Source organism: Patagioenas fasciata, chromosome 2 (genome assembly GCF_037038585.1).
Source record: "Patagioenas fasciata isolate bPatFas1 chromosome 2, bPatFas1.hap1, whole genome shotgun sequence".
Classification (NCBI taxonomy): domain Eukaryota; kingdom Metazoa; phylum Chordata; class Aves; order Columbiformes; family Columbidae; genus Patagioenas; species Patagioenas fasciata.
In genome coordinates this window covers 81,822,382-81,846,978 of record NC_092521.1, presented here as the reverse complement: position 1 = coordinate 81,846,978, position 24,597 = coordinate 81,822,382, and the positions used below count along the sequence as shown (strand labels likewise).

Sequence of the window (24,597 nt, the reverse complement as noted above, 5' to 3'; positions counted from 1 at the left end):
CTGTGAGTTGCTAATCAATAGCATTTAAAATGTCATTTTAGGTTACTGAGTCTTGATATCTAATCAATATTACTTTTGATTTATCTAATCGAGTTTGCATACTGTAACTTAAATAATATATGGATTGGCATTTAAAGAGTGAATACTTCTCCATTTTCTTCTTCAAGCATTACAAGTGTGTGTATGTGTATAGTATAGACAGTAGAACTGTCATCTTTCACCTATATCCACTGCCGAAAATAGTATTGCAAATACCGTTCTATCTAAAAAGGGCTAAATTGCCTAAGGTTATCAGACTCTTTTTTTCAGTTATTAATATTTTATTGAATCATAATAAAATGTTAATATATTTTATAATTAAATGTTTTAAATAGTGTAATAGTAACAGGGGAAAAGCATTTTTTTAAAAAAATTGTTTTGTTTTTCCATTTTTTTTTTCCTGGTATAGAAAGCATTGCATACTGTACAATGTGATCCCTGCAGCTACACCTTTCAGTTTTAGCATGTTCATATCACTGAAATCAGTGCTAAGGATCTCATTGAACTGAAACAAAGCAGGCCTTACAGAAAAACTCAGTTTTCAACCAAATCTACCAAAACAAAGTTTTTTCATTTTTTCATTTTTTCATCTGAGCCATTACACTATTTTAACATTTCTTCATGTTTTTTTTTCTTTTCTACAAGCCATTCTAGTGACTTGCTTTATCTAATATTTTAATGAATTAATAACAATACTTTTTGACATAGAAGAAACTTGACATTTTCCTGAAAATCAGTCTGTTTTTCTTGACACTGAGCTCAGATATATGTTGGTAAATTCATTTAAAATGTCTTTATTTTTTGAACAATCGGTAACTGCTCAGTCAATAAACACTATATTGTATGTTACAATATGGATGGCAAAGGGCTGCTCTTCTTTCAAATCACAGACACAAAACTATTTTTCTTCCATGGTAAATCAAAGAAAATATTATACGTTTTCCAACAGGAGGAACTCTGCAAGCTTTAACAGTCTTTAGTAATTTAGGTTACTGTAGTTGGTAACCTATTTGGGTGAATTATGTAAGAAATTTATTTATGAGGGACTCAAACCACTTGCCTACTCAGATTAATCTCTTAATTTCTTTCGGCCTTTTGGCATTAGCATTAATGTGAGCATTTTGTGTGCAAGGGGTATTCAGTCAGACTCTCCTTACTTCAGTTTCCTCTTTGCAAAATGAGTGCAATGCATAGTTTCTCTGCATCGGGAAGAACTTGTGGAAACTTATCAGACTATGACATCCTTAGAAAATACAATCTTTGAATTCATGAGTAAATAGGTTTTTTTAGGTGCCTGTGTATTTTGAACCACAATGAAGTGATAGATGCTGGTTTTTTCAGCTCCACATTTCAGCATCAGTTATTTGCTTGTTTCCAGTGAACCAAAATGTTTTACTATTTTTGGTAAGTTCCACTGTAAGTGTCCTCCAACCTCAGTCTATCTTTATTATTATATTCTCTGGAAGAAAACAGTCTGTGGATGCGACAAGAAAGTTTACCATGTTCACTGATCTTCACAAATAATAAACAGGTCATAAATAATAAACAGACTTTTTTTTTTTTTGCTATTCCAGTCATAATTGAAATTATTTTTAATGAAGGATAAAGACGGCAGGTAGCAAAATCGGCATGTTGATTGAAACACTGCCAGAAAACAGGCAATTTTAGTAACTCAGAATAAATATGTCTATCACATTTACCAAAATAGGGACTGGGCTTGTTCAGTGGCATATGGTTTTCATAATGTTTTAATAATTAACATATTTCTGACGCAGTTGCACCAGGAAAGTGCCTGGGAATGGCTGAGAGATGATGCGGGCCAGAGACTGTTCCCAGCTGCCAGTCTGAACCAGTTCCTTCTAACTTTGTGGGAGAGGGGAAGAGTTCAGCTTTATGGGTATGTACAAGGTTGTTTCGCAGGCCCTTGTCCATTTTGTGTACTGAGATAGAATCTTAGTGCCTCTCAAAAACCATGGCATTATTTTGCTAACAATGAGGTGCTATCATCCTTACATCAGATGTGAATCAAAACAACTTGCAAGCATATGGGAATAAACTGGGGCTTTTGTGTGTGTGTTGTAATTTTATTTTATGTTATTTTGTTTCATTAATTGTGGTAGGAAAGAACTGCTTGAACTTGATTCTGTTGATTGTAAAAGGTTGATCTGTTGGTTGGGGGTTGCTGGTCCATTTGGATTCTCTGATCATCTTTCACTGGCTGTGCTGGCTAAAGCCAGGGCACACCTAAGCTCAGCTATGAGCTTCCTAAGAAGGTGATGTTTCATTAGTGGAGGAAAGAGTTGAGTTTCTTTTTCTTCATTCTACAAGCAAGCAACATGGCACAGCTTGTGTCTGTACAACTATTGTCTTTCCCCTCTGAGGACAGGGTGGTGGTTTATCCACCTGCCTATGGGAAACAGACACTGCTGAGTTTTCTCAAGTGAACTGTGCACAGTCAGGGTCAAGGAGGGTTCTAGTGAGCATGAATCAAAATTATGCTGAGGGGTGTGTCACTGTGTAACATTGCCCAGCCCTCTGTACTGCCTCTGTTCAGTTCACTGTTACAGACATAACCAGATATTAAATTTAAAAATTAGAATTTCCTGATAACTAGATCAACTCAATTTCTATATTTTTGCATAGAAATATACAATGTTCAATCCACAGGGAGAGTAGGAGAAACAGAAAGAGAAAACCAATTCTCTGTCTCTCTTCTGCAGTAAGATGGTAACGCAGGTAGGAATCGGTATTAATGCTCTGTTTCTATAAACTAGCAGCACAAGAAGCACTTTCTCATATGTTCATATTTTAGTATATCAAACATTAATTTTGCTCTACAATAAAAAATATTTTTGGAGAACAGTGTTTGGTTTTTGTTTGTTTTGTTTTTTTGTTTTTGTTTTTTTTTTTTGGGGGGGATTACGCTAACCCTCATCACACCTTCAGTTCTTCCTCCCCTTTTGTTTAAACTCAGATTCCAGAGATTCTTTTCATTTGCTATCAAGAGCTTTGCATAGGGAAAAAAGTTCTAGGATTCATGGTAAGAGACAAAAGCAATAGAATTCTTGGATTTTTCAGAACCTTTGGGGTGGTGGGTTTTGGTTTTGTTCGTTCGGGGTTTTTTTGTGTGTTTGTATAGAAATCTTTTTGATAACTTCTAAAAAATGAAAGATTTTGTGTGTTTGTATGTCAAAATACATAGATTCAGATAATGTAAAACATAAAGAGAATGTATTTTGTAACTTAAATCATGTGGATTTGTTGGCTACTAAAAGTCTTCATATTACAGTTTTAGTGACTATGATCAAGAACTGTAAAAAAACACATGGTGTTATATTTTTAAGAACAAACTTCTGTTCTGTGTTCACAGTACTTCCTGATACTGCTTTCTGATACAAGTTTGAATCTGAGAGATTTTTAAAAACAATCAGGTTGATAGGTAAATATTCATTGTATCCAACATCTGCCTCATTTGTCCTTGAGAATGTGCTGCAGGTGTTTATTGCTGTTCCTTTCTAGTTGAGATGAATATTGATTTTAGATATAAAATTAAGTACAATTTTCTGCAGCATGTGGCTGAATAATCTGGTAATGAAAATTAATCATGAGCTTACTTTGCTGTTATTAATAACTGTCAGCTTCAGTAGGAATATTTCACTGCCGTATTGAAATAAAAGCATTAAGATTGACCATATATTTGTCTGTTCCAAGTACCTACAAAAGACATTTAACAAAACAGTGATGTCACACTCATATAGCATCCCTTTTGAATTTTTTTTTCAAGTTCATTTTGTGTTGTAAGGATACATGAAACGAAATTAAAAACATTGACAGATCTCCCCAAGAAAATGTACTTGTCATGTTACCTGTCTAGGTAGATGTGTAGTGTGTGTATCATAGTGGATTAAGTGTTATAACTCCAGAGACACTTCATCATTGGGCATTAAAAAAAAAAAAAAAAGCACAGGTTCTGGTATACATATATAGCATGAAATATGAGTAACCTCTTGGGGATATATGGCAAAAATGGAGACAGGATTTGTACAGGGGTAGTAAGCCAGTTATTGGGGTTTTTTGTTTGTTCTCATGCAAGAATTTCAAGCTGAAGATAAAACAATGACAGGAATTAGAAAGGCTGTAGTAGACAGCTGTCTAATACCTTTTTCAAGGTTGTATAGTTCTCTAGGTATGATGTTCCAGTCCTCTGACAGTAACTCCTAAATATGTCATTTGCACTTTTCATTAAAACTGTTCTGAATTTTGAGTCAAGGTTAATGAAAATTACAAATCCCAATAGAAGACCTTGAGGTGCTCTAGTGGGAACTTTTCTCTTACCTTAATTTTTACCACTAACCCACTTTCTCATCTTTTACTTGTTCCTTAGTCATTTTAAGGTTCTTGCACTAATTCATATATTGTCCTACTTAATTAACAGTTTCTCATGCCATATTGAATTATCCGAATCACTAAAATCTAGATAGATGAGAAAAATTATATTTTTCCCCCTTCAAAAAAAATCCTATTACCTGTCACGGAGACACCTCGAGGTTAGTTCAAGGGACAACAGGGTCCAAAACAACAGAATATTACACGTGCTTATGTGGAAGCACAGGAGGAAAATATACTCATGATTCTACAAGGATTAATTTATACACGTGCTCGTATTGAGCACAGAAAGTATGCGTGCAAATGTGCACAGAAAATATAAATACGCGTGCAAATGTGCACAGAATATTTTCTCTCGCAGAATTGTGAGCGTATTATAAATTTACCCTCGCAGAATCATGAGTGTACACTTTCTGTACCAAATACGAGTATGTGTATCCCTTTAAAATAATCCCACACCGTGTTCAGGCAAGTGTGTACTCTTCCTGGACTCAGGGGTGGCTCTGGCATTGTTTTGGTGAAGCCACGTGTATGCACACTATGGACCTCTTGATTTATTAGTTGTTGCGCCCTAATAATTTTCCTCAACTGATTTCTGAACCTGTATTCAAATAACTTTTGGAGTGCTAAACCCCTGTTTCTCACCGGTTTAATAAAAGTTGTTTTGGACCCTGTTGTCCCTTGAACTAACCTTGGGGTGCCTCCGTGACATTGCCTTATCAAATAAAGCTGTCAGAATAAAATAACACAATCTAATGTTGATGTATTAGTGTACTATTTATTTCAGAATTCTGGAATGAAAGCAGTAGAGTCTTCATAATTTTAGTATTCATCTTTAAAATGGTAGTCCCTGCTAATTCCTCTTACTCAGGTTTGTTAGCTTAATTGATTGCATTCAAACAAACAAGGTGCAATTTAGTTTTGTGAATGCATAGATGACTGTGTTGTCATTATTGATAAACCTCAAGGGTTTTTTTTAAATCTTTGTGGATTAAAAACATCTGTTTTTATTTTAGTTGCAAAATTTATCTCTGGTTTTGATGATGGTTATATTAGACCTATGGCTTCTGATGCCAGAAATGTATTTCTTCAGGTTAATTCGATAGTTAAGCTTTAATTCATTTAGTGTCTTTCTCCACAAGTACACAGTTGTTGCTTGAGACATAAGGATGTTCAACTTAGAGACTGGGTCTATGTTCCTGGCAATGTTGGGCCCTTTAAACTCTCATTACAGCTGTGGAAATATTTTCCAGTATTGGGTCTTCTTTAGTGCCTTCATCAAAACCATTTATGAAATAATTTCCTGTAATTTCAGTGACTTCCAGGTAAATAAAATGTTAGATGACAATTTCAGAGACAAAGCGGCTTCGTCTTAATTGTTGCTGTTTATGCAGTAACATACTTTAGGAAATCTCATTTTCTGAGAAAGATTAATATTAATTTACTAGAAACATTTCAAATCCGTGTGTTGATCTTCAGTGTAACCATGAATGCCTACAGTTGAGTCTAAAGCTATCCAAGGGAACAAGACGGAACAACGCAGCTGTGCCAGCCTCCAGAGCAGGGTTACATTGCCCCCTGCACCATGCAGGAGAGAGGCATGGCGAGAGTATGCATTGATCCAATGAGAAATTTTGCCAGGGAGGTCTTCAACAATTCAGCTGCCAGTAAAATACCCTTTTGTTGTTGTTGTTGTTGTTTTCTTTTCTTTCTTCCTCTCTTTTTCTCTTTTTTTTTTCCTTCTGAAATTATTTTGTCTCACTTTGACTCTTCTGTCCATATGACCTGTTTTTATTTTTATTATCTATATAACCATATGATGTTCTTACTTTATAACAATTTTTCATCTCTGTACTTCCTTTCCTCAAGGTATTTATCATTCAACAACTGTGCTGTAGTAACATTAATATTTCACTATTCTTGTAATTCTTATTCTTGCTCTTTTCTCTTCTTCGTATTTTTTTTTCCCCTTGTGTGTGTCCTGCACCAGTATTTTAAGCTCATACATTATATTGTCTAAACTGCTGGTGTCAACAACCCTTTAGTTATTTCTCTTGACAATATCTTTTTCTTAGAAAGATGCACCTCAACACTTTCCCTGAGTGTACCAGTGATCTAAACCCTTCTTTCATTATTAGCACTTTCTTCCTCGTGCTGGCAATTAATTCATTTCTAGATCCGTTACTTTTCCCATTAAGCTGTTAAACTGCCTTTTTTTTCTTCTAGTTACTAAAATTAGATATTTAGATCAATGCAGATTCTGACAAAATTTTTATCCTTATTTGTTGATTAAATGTTCTTTCTACTCATATTCTTGTCCCAGAACCAAGGTTGTCACCCAGTGCGCAATTAAGTCAATTTTTAGAATACAGAGATGAGATATTGTTTATGACAGAGTTAAGCAAGTCTAGATAGTGGAATAAAGCTAACACACCAGAAAAAAAACTAATAGCCATTGTACACAAAATCTTATCACTACATTCACACCCTCAGGACAGTCCTAAAGAGCCAATTGGTTACACATTTGCATATTGGTTGTATAATAATTTTAACATATAATGAGCAATGTTCAGCTAAAGGACACTTTATACAACGTTTTTGAGATACATGTTAAAACAAGACCTAACTAATTGTTCAGGCCCCACAGTGTCTGCACTGCTAGGACAGTATTGTTTCTAGTTTCTGATTAAGTGTTTTCCAAGTCACTCTTACCTTTGTTAGAGGAGCAGACTGACCTAAAACTGAGAGGATTTATGTATCTTTATGTTAGCAGTTGCTGACAGGATTCATTCTTTTCAGTGATAATAACTACAATATCTGTCTCAATCTTCAGTGTAATCTGTGTCTGGAAAAATCCTGTTTTGGTGATTGCTTTCTGCTTGTTGACAAATTTTGGGTATTCTTTCTTAGATGATATTTTTCTCCTTTATTTATTACATTGCACGCGTAATTTTTTCTAGAAAGTACTAGAATTCTACCAAAGTTCACGTTTTATTTATTTTAGCTACTTCTTTAAATAAATGTATTGCTCTTTGATTTCTGCAGTTTTCTAGGAACAGAGGAGGAATTTTCTCTGCTCTTTTAAGCATCCGTTTTCTTGTGATTCAGAACTGATTGTATCATTTGTTTTAACTGAATATATGTACATATGTATGTGAATATATATTGTTTAGGTGAATATAGATCGCCGTGTTAAGACTGTTTAGAACACAGTTAGTTTAAAATTTTTAAAACAAAACTTTACCAAATTTATTCAGTGATGACACTTTGTACCCCCTTTGTGCCGGGGTTAGTTCTTATCTATTATTAATCGTTAACACTACATGCACAAAATAGTCTTTAGAAGTCATAACGTAAATAAACTGTGAGGATAGAATGTCACAGATCTAATGGCTACAGAGCTTGATGGTGTTAGTCAAGGTGACCAGACCTGAGAGGTTTTGGACAAATCTTAACTCAAGCCAGCTTCTCATCCATCTGCTCTTTGCTTCCTCTTTATGCCTGAGGTTTTTATGTTCCTTGTCCTGTCCTCCCTCCAAAGGAGATCTCAGCTGCTCTTCTTGCTGCTTATCTTGGTTTTGGTTTTGCCAGTCATCCCTCACAGGTGTTTGGCAGGATATCTTGCCTATTTGCACTCTTGTGCTTACCTGTTCCTAAGTTCTTTTGCAAATTCTGTCACTTTGCTGGCTCACATCCTTTGTTCGTCACATTAGTTACTTATGCAAAATACTTGCACATTTTGTGATATCGCAGTGTTACAAAATATTGATATAGTTGTTGGTTTTGTCATTTTACTGTGCTTATGCTACAGTTTAAGGAACTCTTTTATTATTTTTTCCCTGTTTAATACACTTATAATTTATAGAAGTCTTAGACCTATTATTTTAATATTTTAAATTATTTTTACATATTCCTAGTAAAGCATATGCCTTTCTATTGTCTAGATGTACTGTGTAGATTGTCCCATTGCTACCTTTTAAACAGGACTTGCTTTCACTGGACCTACTGTGGATCTGAGGACATCTTTCTTCTGAGTGTGTGTAAATGATCATATAGGCTGGTGGTTTTTTACAGTTTCTTGGATATCATCATTGTTCTGCATTAGATTATTTTTTTCCAGCTTTTTGGGACAACTCTGTCCTTTATTCTGCTCAGTTCTTAGATATGCGTCCAAAATGCTGTCACAATAAGATGGGTGGAAACATATCTGGTATGTAGGCTTAATCACATTCAATTCAATTCCTGAATAATTTTCATCAGGCATCCAGTGAAGGACAATGCACGTATTGGAGAGGTAGGCAGCTTCTGCTTCAACTTTTCTCAGTTCTTAGGGCCATATTTTCTCTCACTCAGTAATCTTTCTCTGTTCTTTTAAGTTTTTTAAGACCAAAAAAAAAAAAAAAATCAATCCAGATATTCCAGCAAGCTTCCTGAGCACTCTTGTTTTGTCCTGTTCTGGTTGTTGAGCTGTCTAATGCTCTCCACTGCACCATTTCTGCACAATTTAAGATGTCAAGCAGACAATATTGGCCACATAAAAGAACTATCTTGAAGGAGAGTTAAAAGGAAATGAATGTAGAAATCTGTTACAGAGAGTTTTTCTGTAGTAAACCTTTGACACTGAAGGTATGAAAGAAGGCAGTAGGTCCTTTGTACAAATTGTAAATGCTAGAAAGGTACTGAGCATTCCTTCATATGTCCCACAGATAGAGGATCTTATATTGTGAACTATTCAGTTCTCAGCTATGAAAGGAAGACCCCTAAATGAGATTTTAGTTCTAATGTTGATTTAATAGATGACTCACTTTTGAGACAGTATAAAAAAAAAAGCCCTGATATAAAGCATCAGTGGATGTAGCTGTCAATAACTTCTTTTTTTTGTCCTTGCTGATGTTTTCATAGTTTCACATGTGATGTAGAATCGAGATCAGAATCATTTTAAATATTTTGTGCTCTTACTCACAAGGTGACTTCTCTGCTTTCTAGACAAATATCCTAATGTGGACCCATATTTAAACATTAAACTTCTGAATCATCTGTTGCTGAAACTAAGTTCACCCCATAGCAAATGCTGAGCATGATAGCAGTCCCTCCTATGGTAGGCAATCACATGCTTCAGTGTAGGCATGTGCTCACTTGCTTTAGTGCATATGGAAGTGTTTGTTCAAAATCACAGTGCCAATCACATCAATGCATGTGATCTGAGTTAATGAGTCCTGACTTCTGCCTGTGCTTGGTTACCACTAGACTTTGTTCAACACACACAGAATAAAAAGCCTCCACATGGAAGCCACTGTCAGTTTTCCCATCCATTTCATGGAATCAAGAATTCAGCCATTATGTTTCATAAAACAAGAAAAGGGAATGTATTTATGGTTTTATTATTATCCCTAATAAGGAAATAAAGACAAAAAATAGAAAATATGTGGTCTTGTCTGTATGTATGTTTTATTTGTATTAATATAAAAGAAATTTGTAGGTCATGTAGTCCAACCTTTTTCTTGAAACACTTCATTAAGAGTGGATGGCTGAGAGCTTTGTCTTTCAAGACTTGGGTCTTGAAATCTTCTAGGGATGGAGACTGTACAGCCTCTACGGAGAGATTATAGCCTGTTAATAGCAATGGCAGCACTGCATTACAGGACAGATGGTTAGAGGTTAAACTCATTCAAGGTGAATAAAGTTTACTGACAGAAATGTGTAATTGTTATTTGCTACAAGTAGTATAATTTGCTTCCAGCCTCGGCTTGCTAGCAATTTTAGAACACATCGCATTGCGTTGCTTGATGGGTAAGTTTGCAAGATGCTGAGAGTTGCTTTGCTTGTGAGAGATAAGATTGGAGGTATTTTTTCTTAGGGACTTTGGTAGGTTTTTTGCAGAACAAAAAAATCTATTGTGTGTCTTGTACCATTAGTCTCAGTTACCTCATGAATCATGTTAAACAATCCTGGAATCTGAGTTCTCTGTAATCAAGCTGTTTTCTTCAGAATTAGGTACTCCCTTTAAGATTAAGAACTCCAGGAGCAAAAATGTCTTCAAATATGTATTACTTCAAAGCAAATGAAGAGGGAATAGATATAGAACCTGGTTGCATACATCCTCTTTGGCCGTTCGTTGTTTTGTATATTTTATTGAATATTGATATATCTAAGATAATTTTCTTGTGTGCTATACTGTCCAACAGGTAAGTATAGCTCACCTTCAAGTTGGAGATCTGTATCTGTATCTGGGAAAGCAAGTGTTCCACCTTCTAGAGCCATCCACTGAAGAGGACAGATTATCTTCTAGTAATTTCATTTCATTATTCTTAGCATACTTGGGACTGATCTCAATTGATGCATGCTGATGAAAGTTTTTAATGTTTTAGCTGCCTGTACACACATCTAGTTTGAAAACATCACAGCATAACTGAGAAGGATTTAGCAGCCATAACATCATAGTACATGCCTTGTGATATTTATTCATGTCCAGAAGACTGATTCAGAAGGTCTACTGTAGAATTTAGTTTTGTATCTTACTGTCCCATTTAGATATCATTAGATAGCTATACTTAGGCAACCTCACCCAAAACAATTCCTGGCCCCGAATGGAAGATGGTGGCTGACCACTGATGTCCATCTGCCCTTTCTACAAAACCTCATGTGCTGACATGATACTTGTCAGAATTTATTGTCCATGTTGGGCTTATTTTTGTGCCATTGAGCTGAACACGTGCAAGCCCAAGCTCTTACAGATCCAAACCAGTCTAATATAAGGTAATTAATTACACATCTCATTGAGAAGAAAAGTTAGATCTTGGATTTCCGATAAGTAGTGTATAGGAGTAAGAAAAACTCCTGGGCACATTTGGGATCTTAAGAAAATAAGCCAACAGAAATAAATAATAATTAAAAAAATACAATAGCTTAATGTATTGCTGTGTGTTCCACTAAATACGAATCCTGTATCTTAGAGAAAACAATCTCTGAAAACAGAAGCAGAAAAGGTGACAAAATAAATTAACAATTACAGCAGCAATGGAGGATTAGTACAGCAATAATAATAATAATAGACTTCTACATATCTCAGTGTATAACCAGAACCTTAATATTAGAAAGAAACAAATCAGGTTTGTGCATACAAAGAACAATACTGCTGTCATTTCTACTGGAAGTATAAGTCATAAAGCTATCAATGACAGTCTCTCTAACACTAACCAGAGACCAATTATCCCAGTGGGATACTGAAGGGAAATCTATCCTCTTGCTCTGTGGCTGCAGAAGAATTGTTAAAGATGAGATCAGGGTGAGTGTCCCAGGAAAAGTTAGAAAAGGTGAAACCAGAGAATTTAGCAATGAAAAAATTTCCTGATTCTAAATAATCATGTAAAACCCGAACAGAATGTATAAGACTGTGAACTTTCTAATGTTTTTAAAGGGTGGACTCAACAAAACAATTTCTGTTGTATGGAAGAGTGTTACAGGCAAATAGGGAGCGGTAAAAAATGATAAAATTGTGGAAATGTTTCTGCAACTCCTGCTGATACCTTGACCCAAACACTTGTTCAAGGACTTTGGGGGTATATTTGTGGACTTTCTTGTCAAAAGCAAGAAGGCTTCTTGAGTTGGGAGATGATAACTTGTGGGATAAAAAACAACAACAAAAACAAAACCCTGAGTGTGGAACAGAGCTCAAGGTTTCCTTGTGGTTTTCATCGTCTTGATCATGAATGATTCATGAGTAGTTTGAAGCGAAGAGTGTGTTTAAGAAAGCTAACAAAGCTTCTTTATAAATGAAGTTCAAATATAACTGTATTTTATGGGTGGCATTTACAGTACACTAAATTATGTTCTTTCTCACATGCTTTTTTTAACTTGTTAGTCTTCCATATATGGCATACTCTTCCAGTGTCATAAACCTATAGACACTAAAGCTGATCAAGTAAAAAGAAAAAAAATAGTTCTATATTTTTGCATTTGTTTGGGTTTTTTGAGTATTTTTCATGTGTTCTGGACAGTAACATTCAGAATAAGTACTTTCTTATTTTTCTATGGCAGTAATTCACCATTATTCTAAAATCCTGAAGTTAGCATGAGATATTCGATAACAAATTACTCAAAATCTATTTAAAGCCTTGAAAATACCATTGCTCTATATTTAATTATTCCAATTAGAGTTCCAGTTTTAAACAGTTGCTTAAAAATTATAAAATCATATATTACTGTAGTACTGACTTTGTAGATTTTCCAGGATAAACATCTTAATGTCTTCATATCCCATTGCAAGGGCCAGACCAATATTTCTGCTGTTGTCTGTTTACTGAAGTATCATGCAAAGCAAAAATTTATTGCCTGAACATATTCAAAAGTTTGTTGTTCTGTTTCAGTGAAAGCTGCTGAATTGTCAGGATTCTGATCTCTTCAGTGGAGACTTGCAAGACTGACAGAAAATAGATTTCTAACCTCTTGATTAGTCATCAACTAGTAAGTAGCTTCTCATATTTTCATAGTTGTCTTTCAACTCCAATGAAGTGTTTAGATTGACTTAGATAAATAACAATTTTTAAACTTACATCACCATTATTTTCGCTTTTTCTTCTATAAAAGCATTTTTTCTCTAATGACTGCTAGTCCTTTAAAGACTATAACACATTCAAGTCAGTGTTTATATTTTCTTCAGAAAAAAAAGAACATTTTCAGCATCTGTCAGAGTGCTATTCAGTGACCTGTATTCACCCAGAGTGTGAAGTATAGATAGGAATAAGAATTCAGTGGATGGTCTGTAACAAATATATTGCTCCATTAGCTTCATAGAGGTGGTGAAGAATGGTATTTGGCAATCACTTACTAGAGCTGGTAAATCCAGTTAAATGGTATCTGAACAACTAAGTTCTGTTATTATCCACCTGTTTGATTTTCAAATTGTCTCTTTTTTCTTACTATTTCTCATACTTTGATCTTCACACCAATATTGTCTTTAGTTTTTTACATTACTTCAGGAAAATTGTAAGCCACTCATCTAAAGGAAATGCTTTCGTAGTCTTACTATACCCATTGTATGGTATAATACTTTTTTCAGTCTTATTCTTTTGTTTTTCCTAAACCTAAAGAAGAAAACTTGCCTGATGTTTCCTTTAAGCAAGAAGTTTAAGATTTGGAGTAGGGAAATCACAGGAAAAAATAAACTGCAAAACTGCAAAATGAGGGGAAGCTGGCTGTAATATTTGAATGGTACTTACAGATTCTGCTCAGAAAACAACCTTTTAAAAATGATGCAGTAGAGACTGAAGAATTGATACAAGGTCTAAGTCTCTTCTCATCAAAACATAGTGAGGTTTTTTTGTTGGTTGTTTTTTTTTTTTTATTTCCCACAAAATATATAAATGTTACTTTAATTTTCAATTAAAAAAACAACCAAACAAATAAAAAAAACACTAGTTATTTGACAATTACCTCAGTCTGAGTTCCAATATTTGATCTGGTCTCAAAAATATGAATATGAGGAGAAACTTCTTTACTTTGAGAGTGACAGATCACTGGAACAGGCTGCCAAGAGAGGTTGTGGAACTTCCTTCTCCGGAGACATTCAAGATGCACCTGGATGCATTCCTGTGCAGACTACTTTATGTGAACCTGTTTCAGCTGGTGGGTTGGACTAGGTGATCTCCAGAGGTCCCTTCCAACCCTAACCATTCTGTGATTCTGTATGAATCTGTTTACAAAATATTTTAATGTTCTTAAACAATCACAGTCTACAAAACCTAACAATGTTATTTATTTATTTGTTTGTTTGTTATTTGGTAAAATATGAATAATAGCTTTTGTGGTGGAAAAAATTCTTATGAGTCAGTTTGAAAATATAATATAAATTCATCACCTAACAGTATCAAAAATAAAGACGCATTTCTCTTTAGGGAACAAGCACCAATATTATTTATTTTTTAATTTTGTGGTTTAACAGTGAGAATTATGTTTTCATTTTTAATGTTGTTTTAATAATTTAAACCTAACAAAAACTGAACTGATCGAACTGTTAGGAAGGATGGTGAAATTCTAATATTTAATTCAGTGAGCTCTCATAGAAAAAAAGTAATATCTCACCTAAATTTGGAAAGCAAAATCAGTCTTAAAATCAATGAAAATAAACCATGAATAAAATACTAGAAACCAAAGAAAGAAAAAATATCTTTTTTCCTCAGATGAGCTATCTAATCTAGTGTGAGAGTAACCGTAGGAATTAGGGATATTTGGGATTTTGTATCCCTCTAAGTCTTTAAACGCAGTTTGAATGTATATGTATTTATAAGTTAAAATATTTTTCTAGTTTCATAACAAGTTAATGACATTAACAAGTGCAGAAATTACTGCATGAGAGTGCACATACTGTCATTCAAAAGGTTGGGTGAAATGATTACATGTGTTTTGTCTTCAAACATATACAAGAAGACAACATTCAGTCATACACCTGCTCATAGCCTGAGAAAGTTAACAGAAATCATATGAGTGTTTTTTTTGTTGGTGTTAGATCTAAGTAACCACAGATTGTATTATGTCAGATATGTATCACAGAGTTAGAGGAGAAGGATATTTTAAGCGTAGGAACGATATAAGTATTTTTTCAATCTCTTTGAATGTTGTCATTCTTTTCAACACTGAACTGTTGAATAATTTGGTTTGCTTCTCTATTATCTTCCATCAAAATAACATAAAAGTGAAAAAGCTCTCGTAGGGAACAAAGCCAGGTTTTAATCTGATGTCTTAAAAAGCAAGAGTGATTGAGGTTGGTGAGCCATAGCTAAAGACTTTGCTGTTTGAGTGGTGTGACACTGTGTATGATACCATTAAGGAGGTGAAAGTGTAACATGGAGAGGTGTAATAAAGCCGTTAATTTATAATGGACCCGTTAGATGACATCCTCAAAATTCATGATCTTTTTGAGGACTATTACAATTACGCATATTTTCAAAGCCTTTGAAGGGCTTTAGCTGTGCAGCTCCCTTTTATGTCAGCAGGAGACATGCTTTGCTGTGATGAGATTTAGCTGCCTTTCACATATTGGGTTACTGAGCAAATCAGGCCTTTATCACTTTCATTATGGCATGCTATGCATTCTGAAAGTATGTTTAAGCAAGTAGTAATGAAGCAAATTGTAACTAATTAGTTTAAGTTTTCATATTGTCTTAGCAGTTTTATTTATGTAATGTCATTCACCGAGCATTCACCAACAGCTCTTTGGTATCTCATTGATACTACTATTTTATCCTTGGTTTGTATTTCCTTTTGTGTTTGTTTTGTTTTGTTTCAATTTTTGTTGTTTATTGTTTTGGTTGGGATTTTGTTTGTTTGTTTTTGTTGTAGGTTTTTGTTTCTTTTTTTTTGTTGTTTTTTCTTAGAAGAAAAGAAGAAAAATTGCCTTGGATTTATCTTGGATTACTAGTTATGAAGGAAACAAAACTACTTACATCTGAGTTGAGTTAATATTTCTATTGATGTTACTAATTTTAGGACTGAATTCTATGGACCTTGTACTGTCCAGTGAACTGAGAGTGGGTTGTACATGCTCAGTAAATACCTATCACGTGTTTTCAGAAGAGAAAAAAAAATATCTCGCAAATATTTACTGTTTTAATAAAAACACTCTTGCATATAAGACTATACTGACAAAAAGTAACAAGTTGTACTAAAATGTAACAGAACAAACCATCAGCTGTACTACAACAGGATTTGAAGCTCCAGAGCTTGAAGGAAAAGTAGCTGCTGGTCAGAATTCAGTCATTTTAGTTTGAAGGCAAACTGGGCCATGGAATAAATGAAGACACATTTCTATAGTGTTTGTTTCTAACAACATCAGCAGAGTTGTTATGGTTGTAAGGAATGTTATATCACCCTTGTTTGAAGGACCTCCACTGACCAGGGAGGATGAGTTGGTCCAGAAACAGTTTTATTAGCTTTATGGTATAGAAAGACTTCCCTGTGGCAGGGAATTACCATCTTTCGATTCAGGACAGTTCAAGATTCTCTAGAATGTAGCAGTGTAGCCCAGCAGTCTGCCCAAAGAAATATAAACAGTCTAAAACTCAAGATGCATTTAAAAAATGCATGAGCGAATTGTGCATAGGTGGAAGCACACAGGTTTTCAATTAAATTTGTCACAGTAGTGTAATAGAGAACTAGATTAGGAAATAACACCTATTTTGCGAAAACAAATGAGGTGAAGAGGCATATGTTTAGAAATTAATATCTTTAAGAATGTAGAAGCTTCACAGAAACATGGTGTCCTAAGACTTAATTGACTAATTTGTGATTAAAAGTAGGAAAGCATCAGTGTACACCATTTAAATGTAACAGTGTGAGAAGACAACTAATTCCTACTCAGACTGGAAAGCCAGTTAGCTTTAAAGTGACAAAAGCAGAGGAGATTTTATGTTTTCTTTCTCAAGATACAGTGCAAAATCCAGGCACATTCCAAAAGTGACAAGTTGAATTTACAAAATCTAGCTAGGGGAAATGTATTTCCACTTTGAAGATATACACCTCTTTTTTTTGTCTGTTAAAAAAATATGTAGTATTAACAGATTACAGTTTCTGATCAGCATTTGGACCTAATGCTCTGGTTTCTTGGATATCATCTTTTTCACAGAAGTGGTAGACAGATTATCTTAGGCTTGAGGTCTATTGAGTTTTACCACTTTCTTAAGAATTATACTGAGAAATAATTAAGTCCAGTTTTGGATTTTTCTCCATAACCATTTACAAAAAGACTGAAAAATATGTTAATTTCTGTCATTTATAAGACTATACATATGAAAAAATTGACAGTGAATTTTTTTCTTTCACCAATTGCAAACAACTGAAAAATGAAAATTATATCAAATTTCCCAGTCATAAGGTGCACTATTCAGGTATTGCAAACTTAAGATTTGATCACTAAGGATGAGCTGTATAGATTCAGGTTTGGGTTGTTTGTTTTTTTTTTCGTTAAGTAGAAAAAAGCAAAGCTTTGTATTTAGGAAGACACTTTCATGCTTGGAGTTTAACTTTTCCTGTAGAAATCTAATGTGAAAGAAGTGTTTGAATGTTAAATTACAATGATAAATACTACAGTATGCTCTTACTGTTGTCATATCATTCCTTTTTCCTTCGGAATGACTTGTCTGTTCAGAATTATATATCTTGATTCAGGTTATACAATTCTAAGTAGATGTAAAAGGAAAGTTATTTGAGGTAGACATGCTATGTTCTGTGTTCAGAATTAAACATCTTGATTTAGGTTATACAATTCTAAATAGGTGTAAAACAAAAGCTATTTGAGGTAGACATACTATGAGAATTGGAGAAGATTTTGATTGCAATATGAAGACAACTGTGTGGGAGATTAATATTCAGGGAGACTGATGAAAATTTAATTCAGCTAATTTAGGTACCAAAGCATACCATTTTCTTTTGCATTCCCAGTGTAAATGCTGTTTTCATCTCTGTGGTGGCTCACATCAGCTAGTTCCTGCACAACTACAGTCTCTGACAGTGGGAAAATCATTGTCTTTGCTCTTACAAGTACTCTTTGAAGCCTACAGAGCAACATTGGCACAGACTATTAGTAATAATTGAAATTACTTTTCTGTAAGTAACTTATCTCATCCTAACACACCTTATATTTTTGTCTGCTGTAATTTTCTTTCTTGAAGCCCTTTCTGAATTACAAAGAAAGCTCAGTGAATAAGTATAGAGTACAGGATTTGTTAAAAGCTGTTTGAACACTGTGCAGAGGATGAGCCAGGAAAAACACGCAGAATTTGTATTGATTTGTAATGTGTTTTGGGAGTGGGAGAATGATGCATTTCAGAAGAAGTTTGCCTTTGATTATTTAAAATATTCCTTCTGTTTCTACTGACAAAAAGTCTGTCTAGAGCTATGTATTCCTACAGGACTGTGAAGAATCCTTCATATTTTTAAACAATTGTTAGAAATGCATTATCAGGAAGCTGTGTGCTTATTAAAGGATGATAGCTATAGCATCTTTTCAGTAAGAGGACAGCAGAAAGATTTTTTTTTTTTTCCTGTAAGATTAAAAATTGAATGCTCCTGTTAGAATGTAAATTCAGTAGAAGAGGAATATTAAGGTTTTTTCTGCACTTTTTGTGATGCCTGATGTGGCAGGGTTGTTTTTTTGTGTGTGTGTGTCTGTATATGTGTGTACAAAGCCCAGGTGTGCTTGAAATCTGGTCAATAGAAGTCTATCCTTTTTGTATGCCCCAGAACTTCACATAAGCACTGTACAAATTTCAACAATCAGAAAAATCACAGAAGTTGGAAAAATAGAGCAGCAAAGTGTATCAGGTGTATCAGGTACAAAATCTGTCACTGTAGTTTCTAAGAAATGTCTGTCCTTTTTGATCCCACTTTCAGCTAAAAGACTGGGAAATATGTTTTCTGGAAAATGCACAGGAAGATGAAATTCTTTTTATTACCACAGAGTATAAGTCAGCATATTTTTCATTACATCATTGTTCTTTCATGTTCTCTCTGTCCCTACGAATCCTTGTGTTCTTGGCAGAATTTAACAGAATTTTAGGCAAAGAGGGGACACAATTTTTCCTCCTGGCACAAGGTACAACTGCTGATGCACGACTGGGTCTCTTGGGACATCAGAACTTGTCAGGTGAGAAGAATGGAAGTAAACCAGATTCCTCTCATCATTGACCTACTACTGAAGGGGAAGAATCCCATTATGACCATCATACCTTGTAAATATAAGTGCTAGCTTCTATTTTTTTCTGTGCAACTTGATCTGATGGATGTGCTTAATTAATTTATTAAACTGTGCTCTCATTATTTTTTTAATATTTTCTGACTGTTTTTGTCAGAGTTCAGTAGAAAGAGTGAGAGAGCAATATTTTTCTGGATCTTTTTGTAATGTTTATTGCTTCTAAAGGAATACACAGCACAAGGAATCATTGTAAAACAATGTAGCTTTCTAAGGCTGTCCATGCCATTTTTGCACAACCAGATGATGAGGACAGTGCAGACTAATGGGAGACATCTCACTACTTACGGATTTTGTTCATTGTTAATTATGTGCAGACTTTATGACTAACTAATTATTTTTAAACAATTCGGTATCCCTTCATGGATTCCTGAATAGTATCTAGTTACAATAACTGCTGAAAATATTTTTGAGAGGTTGTTTCAGAATACTTTCTGTGATATGTACCTAATCTTGTCTAAACCTTGTGAAAAGAAAATAAAGTTTAGTCGTATGCATGCATGCATTAAAGATGTTATTCTTTCATAAAGTAAGTTGGTACCATGCAGTGTTTAAATGCTGGTTGCAGATTTGAAGAAATAATCTGCCTTTTCTTCATGGACAGTAATTACAACATGTGTCTAGTGTACTTTTCTGACTTTGAATATGTAGTGCTCTGGTTCTCGAAAACTGAATTTTTGGTTACGGGACAGAGAGAACAAAGGGACAGCAGTACCAGGATTATTCCATTATGTTGATATGTTTATTTGTTACAGATGTATACCACATGGAAAATAATTTTAAACAGGATGAGATTTACTAAGAGAGAGGCCCAACCCACATTACATGTACAAGCCCTTGTGTGTGAAGATCTCCTAACCAGAGTCCTCTTGGACAATTCATTGAATATCTGCTTTTCTTCAGAGTCCAGATTCTTTTTTTTTTTCTGCAGAGATTGCCCTTGGAAGACAACATAAAGCTTTAAGGCTGTGACCTAATTTCAAATATAGTATATTTTCATTAGCCCTCTATACTTAGTTTCTCCCAAATGCATGTTAGAATTACCTTTGTTCCCCATTATTAGTAGTATGCTTTAGAAGATACTCCATGGTAATACATTGAACCTAAGCAGCAGGAATTGAGATAGCCACAAATGTGAGTACCTGTCTCTTTGACATTGTTTATCATGTATTTTTAGAAAAAGATTGCCATTTAATGTCAGTGGTACTTTTACTTTTTCTCTGTAAGCCATGTAAGACAAGCAGCCCACCCTGCCTACATGTCCTTGCTCTGTATAAAAGGCTTCTGCATGCTTCTTTTTTTTGCTACTAACCAAAATGCAAACACGAATTTTCAAGACTGGGACCTGTACTATCTTACTCTTGTTTGGACATTTATGCCAAAGCAAGCTAGAGTAAAGATGTATTAAATCAGAATGACAGCCTTTGGTTTTCCATTTGTATGGATATAGTCGGCTTAATAAAGTGCTGTGTGTAGTCATTTGGCAAATACTGACATGTTCCAGCACTGACAAGCTCCTGTTTTGACTCCTAGGAGCAGAAAGTGATTTATATAAGCTGTCAGTATTAACATTATCCTCAGTGATTTGAGAATTAAGTTGCTTGTCTTTTGAGCATAAAATGCAACGAAGTAGGGACTATATTCAAAGGCAGCATGAGTTTTTAGGTGATAAAAACAGTGTGTCAACAGATAATGGTTAGAGAGCAGATTCCCCCAAAAGCATTTTAGTGTGTTTATTCATACTTTTTCCTAGCCAGCATTATGCCCTTATAATTTTCTCTCAGTTATGTATTCATTTATTATCAAGAGGTAGTTTAACCTATCTTTATATACTTTCCAAAAAGAGAAGACTCCTTTTCTTCCCATTCATAAGTTAATCATGGTTACACTAATTCAGTTCATTGCCTGTTTTTATTCGGAAGATGACAAGCAGAAGCTGTGGAAGTAGTTCAGGACTTCTGTCACCATCGTACTCTTACAGAATCAAGATATCCAGAGCAATGTAAATTTTATATATAAGGAATAAAGGTACATTGCTCACCCTGCGTATTTACTGAAACTATAACTTGCCTCCATGTAACTTCAGTGGTGAATTCAGCTGTATTAATTCATGGACATTATAACCAAAATCTTCACAAGATTCTTGTTTACTTTTTTTTCCTCAATTTTATTTACTCAGTTTATTTTGAGATCCTGCTTTTCTCAAATGTTTAGGAGTCTGCTTACTTATCTCAGGTTGATTACACACATATCTGTATGAAGGAATTCAGAATAGCAAATTAATTAATGAAAACACTAATACTCATATATTTTGTCTGTAGAATATCCCTCATCTGCTATTTTCTGCTGTAGGATTTTACTTGCAGCAAGTGCCTTATCATATTGATACTTCCTTATTTATGTCTCTTCTCACCAAACATGGTTATTGTTATTCCCTACAGTGCTCACTACAACAAAACTTACTGGTATTAGGACTTCTGTTTCTCATTACATGCTTTTCCACTTCTCAGATATTGCTTTCTGAAACATAGTTTACCCGAGTGCTAACTGAGGTATTTGTGTCAGTGGTTTACAAAGAGAAAAAAAAAAAGGGGATTCTGGTAGAAGGGGAAAGCTTTGGCTTATTGTTCCTGTTGCTTGCCATGAATACTCTAAGGAAAATTTCCAGTCAACTTGTTAATGGGAACAGTGCCCAAATAGCAGATGGCTATGAGTGTAAGCGTACAGAAGGCCATGTCCATGCATTAAATGTGTTTACTGAAGGCAGACTTCCCAGGCTAAATTTCATGTATCTGCAACTTTTGTACCAATGACTGAAAGGATATACTACTATTAGTCATCTTGTAAAGAAGTCTAACTTTGAGAAATAATAACATTTTTCTTATCTGGCAAAAGACTCTCACATTAAGATAAAACTTTTTTTATTTTTTTTTTAATTGCATAGCGAATTAATAAGGATTTTAAAAATTTATGTTAAAAATCATTATGTGGCAATTTTAAATAAGACCAAAAGGAAGAAAATGAATTATCATCCAACAGAAGAGAATTATTGCATAAAATTAACATAGTTGTTTGTGCTCAAATCATCAGAGAGTTAATAAATTGAAGTGAGATTCACTAGTTCCCCAGATCTTTTTTTTTTTTCTGTTAAAAACTGTTTTATAATCAGATCCTATAATACTTATCTTTATTGTTAGACTATTGCACAGGAACTTCTTTATGTGGATACATTTGCAGAATGTCACTATTATTTTGTTTCATTAGAGTCTGTTCTTCTGTTGTTTCTTATGGGAGAGACTTTTATCCTTATTCATTTTGCAGTACTGTCATGTCTGTTGATAAATCAGCAAACAGTTCCAGGACAATGTGTTCTAGATACTTGATCTTGAATCACATTTTTCTTAGCAGCTACAAATGAATGTATAACTTGAAATATATACAGATATTAAACCTACTTAGCAATCCTGGTCAAGTGAAATAATCAGTAAGTGGTCTTAAAAACCTTAAGTAAAGGAAAAATTATGAAAACTGACTGCAGTGTTTGAATGAGTACAGAATATTATCTTTTTTTAATATGAGTAGAACTAGGGTCCATGTACTTTAAACTATATTAAAGGTATCTCTAGGATGATTAACTGAAATTTATTATCAGATTATTACTGAAGTAAAAGTTATACTATTTGAAAAACAGCTTTCTTGAAAACATTATTAAAAATTTGTTGCTATTAACATCAGTGTAATAGAAAGAAATAATACTTTACAACATGATATTTGCTAGCTAGCTCTTCCATATTTAGAATTTATTCAATTATTTTTAAATTTTTAATTTTATATTTAAATATATTTATTATTGTTATTAAAAAAAATAAATATTGAGGGAAGTAAACCTCTATTTGGTGGATTGAAGTCTGGAGAATAAAACCTGAAAATATGGTGCTCATTTATTCCTTCAGAGAGAGGAGGTTGTGTCAGCTATTTTCTTACATATTCAATATTATCAAAATTCAATCCTCTTTATGCTGGTGAGAATGTCATCTTTTGGGAGAATGGAAATCTCCTCACTTCTTCAGGTCTTGTATTCTTTACAAAACATTCAAATAGTAATATTGAAACTTCAAAAAGACTTGATCCCTGCCAGGAGATGACTTCATAGTGTAAGTGAAGGTAAACTGTAGGAGACATTTTTTTAAAAACTCATTCAAACCAGATAATAGTTTCATTTTTGATTACAGAAACATCTGCAAATATTCCACTGGAAAGAACATTTGATTAAAAATGTTATGTTTTTTAGCTCTGTTACAGAGATTCAGCAGAGTCTGACCAATTTCAGAAGGCAGCTCCCTAGGCATGAGATAGCAGTCTGAATAAAGAAGGTAAAATCTTGTACCTTAGTAAGTTAGAGTAACTTAGGGAATTAATTATTTTCTTTAAGACAGGGTTTCCATAACTTTATTTGAACTTCAGTATTGAAAAACATGCTTATCATTTGAATTTTGCAGAATAGTGTACGGTATCTCAAGAGGCAGGAAGCATGACATTTCGGGTATACAGCAATTCAGTTTTAGGTAGGATATAGAACCAAGGATTTCTGACTTAATTTTCATTTTTTTTCCTTCTCCTGCTTGCAGCATATGTACATTCTTTCTCTCTCTTACAGAAAATACTTATTTTGAAAGGGTCTTGCAAATCACTCTGTGTTCAGTTCCACCATAGCAAGGAACATGTTCAGCATTTTTATATTTTATGGTTTTCAAAATTAATAGAAACAATAGCAACACTTTCTCATTAACATCTGATTATATTATACAAAGTGTAGTCTGGACTATAATGGAATTATTTAGCTTCAAGTAAAACTTTATGAGTTTAGCAAGCTATATATATTTTTCTTTTCTTTTCTATTTTCTTTTTTTTCTTTTCTTCTTTTCTCTTTTCTTTTCTTTTATTTTCTTCTTTTCTTCTTTTCTTTTCTTTTCTTTTCTTTTCTTTTCTTTTCTTTTCTTTTCTTTTCTTTTCTTTTCTTTTCTTTTCTTTTCTTTTCTTTTCTTTTCTTTTCTTTTCTTTTCTTTTCTTTTCTTTTCTTTTCTTTTCTTTTCTTTTCTTTTCTTTTTTATAAATTAGCCCTATCTGCTTGTTTACATTTTTATATTTACTCACAAATCTTTACCTAAGCAGTGAAGTAAAATATCTCTATTTAAGATGTTAACAGCATTCAATATAAATTTAATAACATGAACAATGCTTAGTACAACTATTATAGCCTAAAATAATTTGAACAATCGAATACCACTTTGTCTAGAGAAAACCAAAGGAAAACAGAGTGAAAACTCCAAATGTTATGTTGATAAATGTTTTGTAAAACTTGCTGATTCCATTGTGTATGTGTGGATAAGGCATCTAGACACTGACATTCTCTTAATGTTATTTAGAGC

At 33.8% G+C, this 24,597-nt stretch overlaps 1 protein-coding gene across 1 annotated transcript in view; it reads left to right on the top strand.

The window, feature by feature from the left end:
• Positions 1-24,597, top strand: part of CDH18 (cadherin 18) — a 560,106-nt gene that overhangs the window by 112,322 nt on the left and 423,187 nt on the right. The window contains exons 2-3 of the mRNA XM_071804488.1: positions 1,815-1,936; positions 12,792-12,888. The gene's annotated coding sequence lies outside the window, so the exon portion shown is untranslated. The remainder of the gene's footprint in view (positions 1-1,814; positions 1,937-12,791; positions 12,889-24,597) is intronic.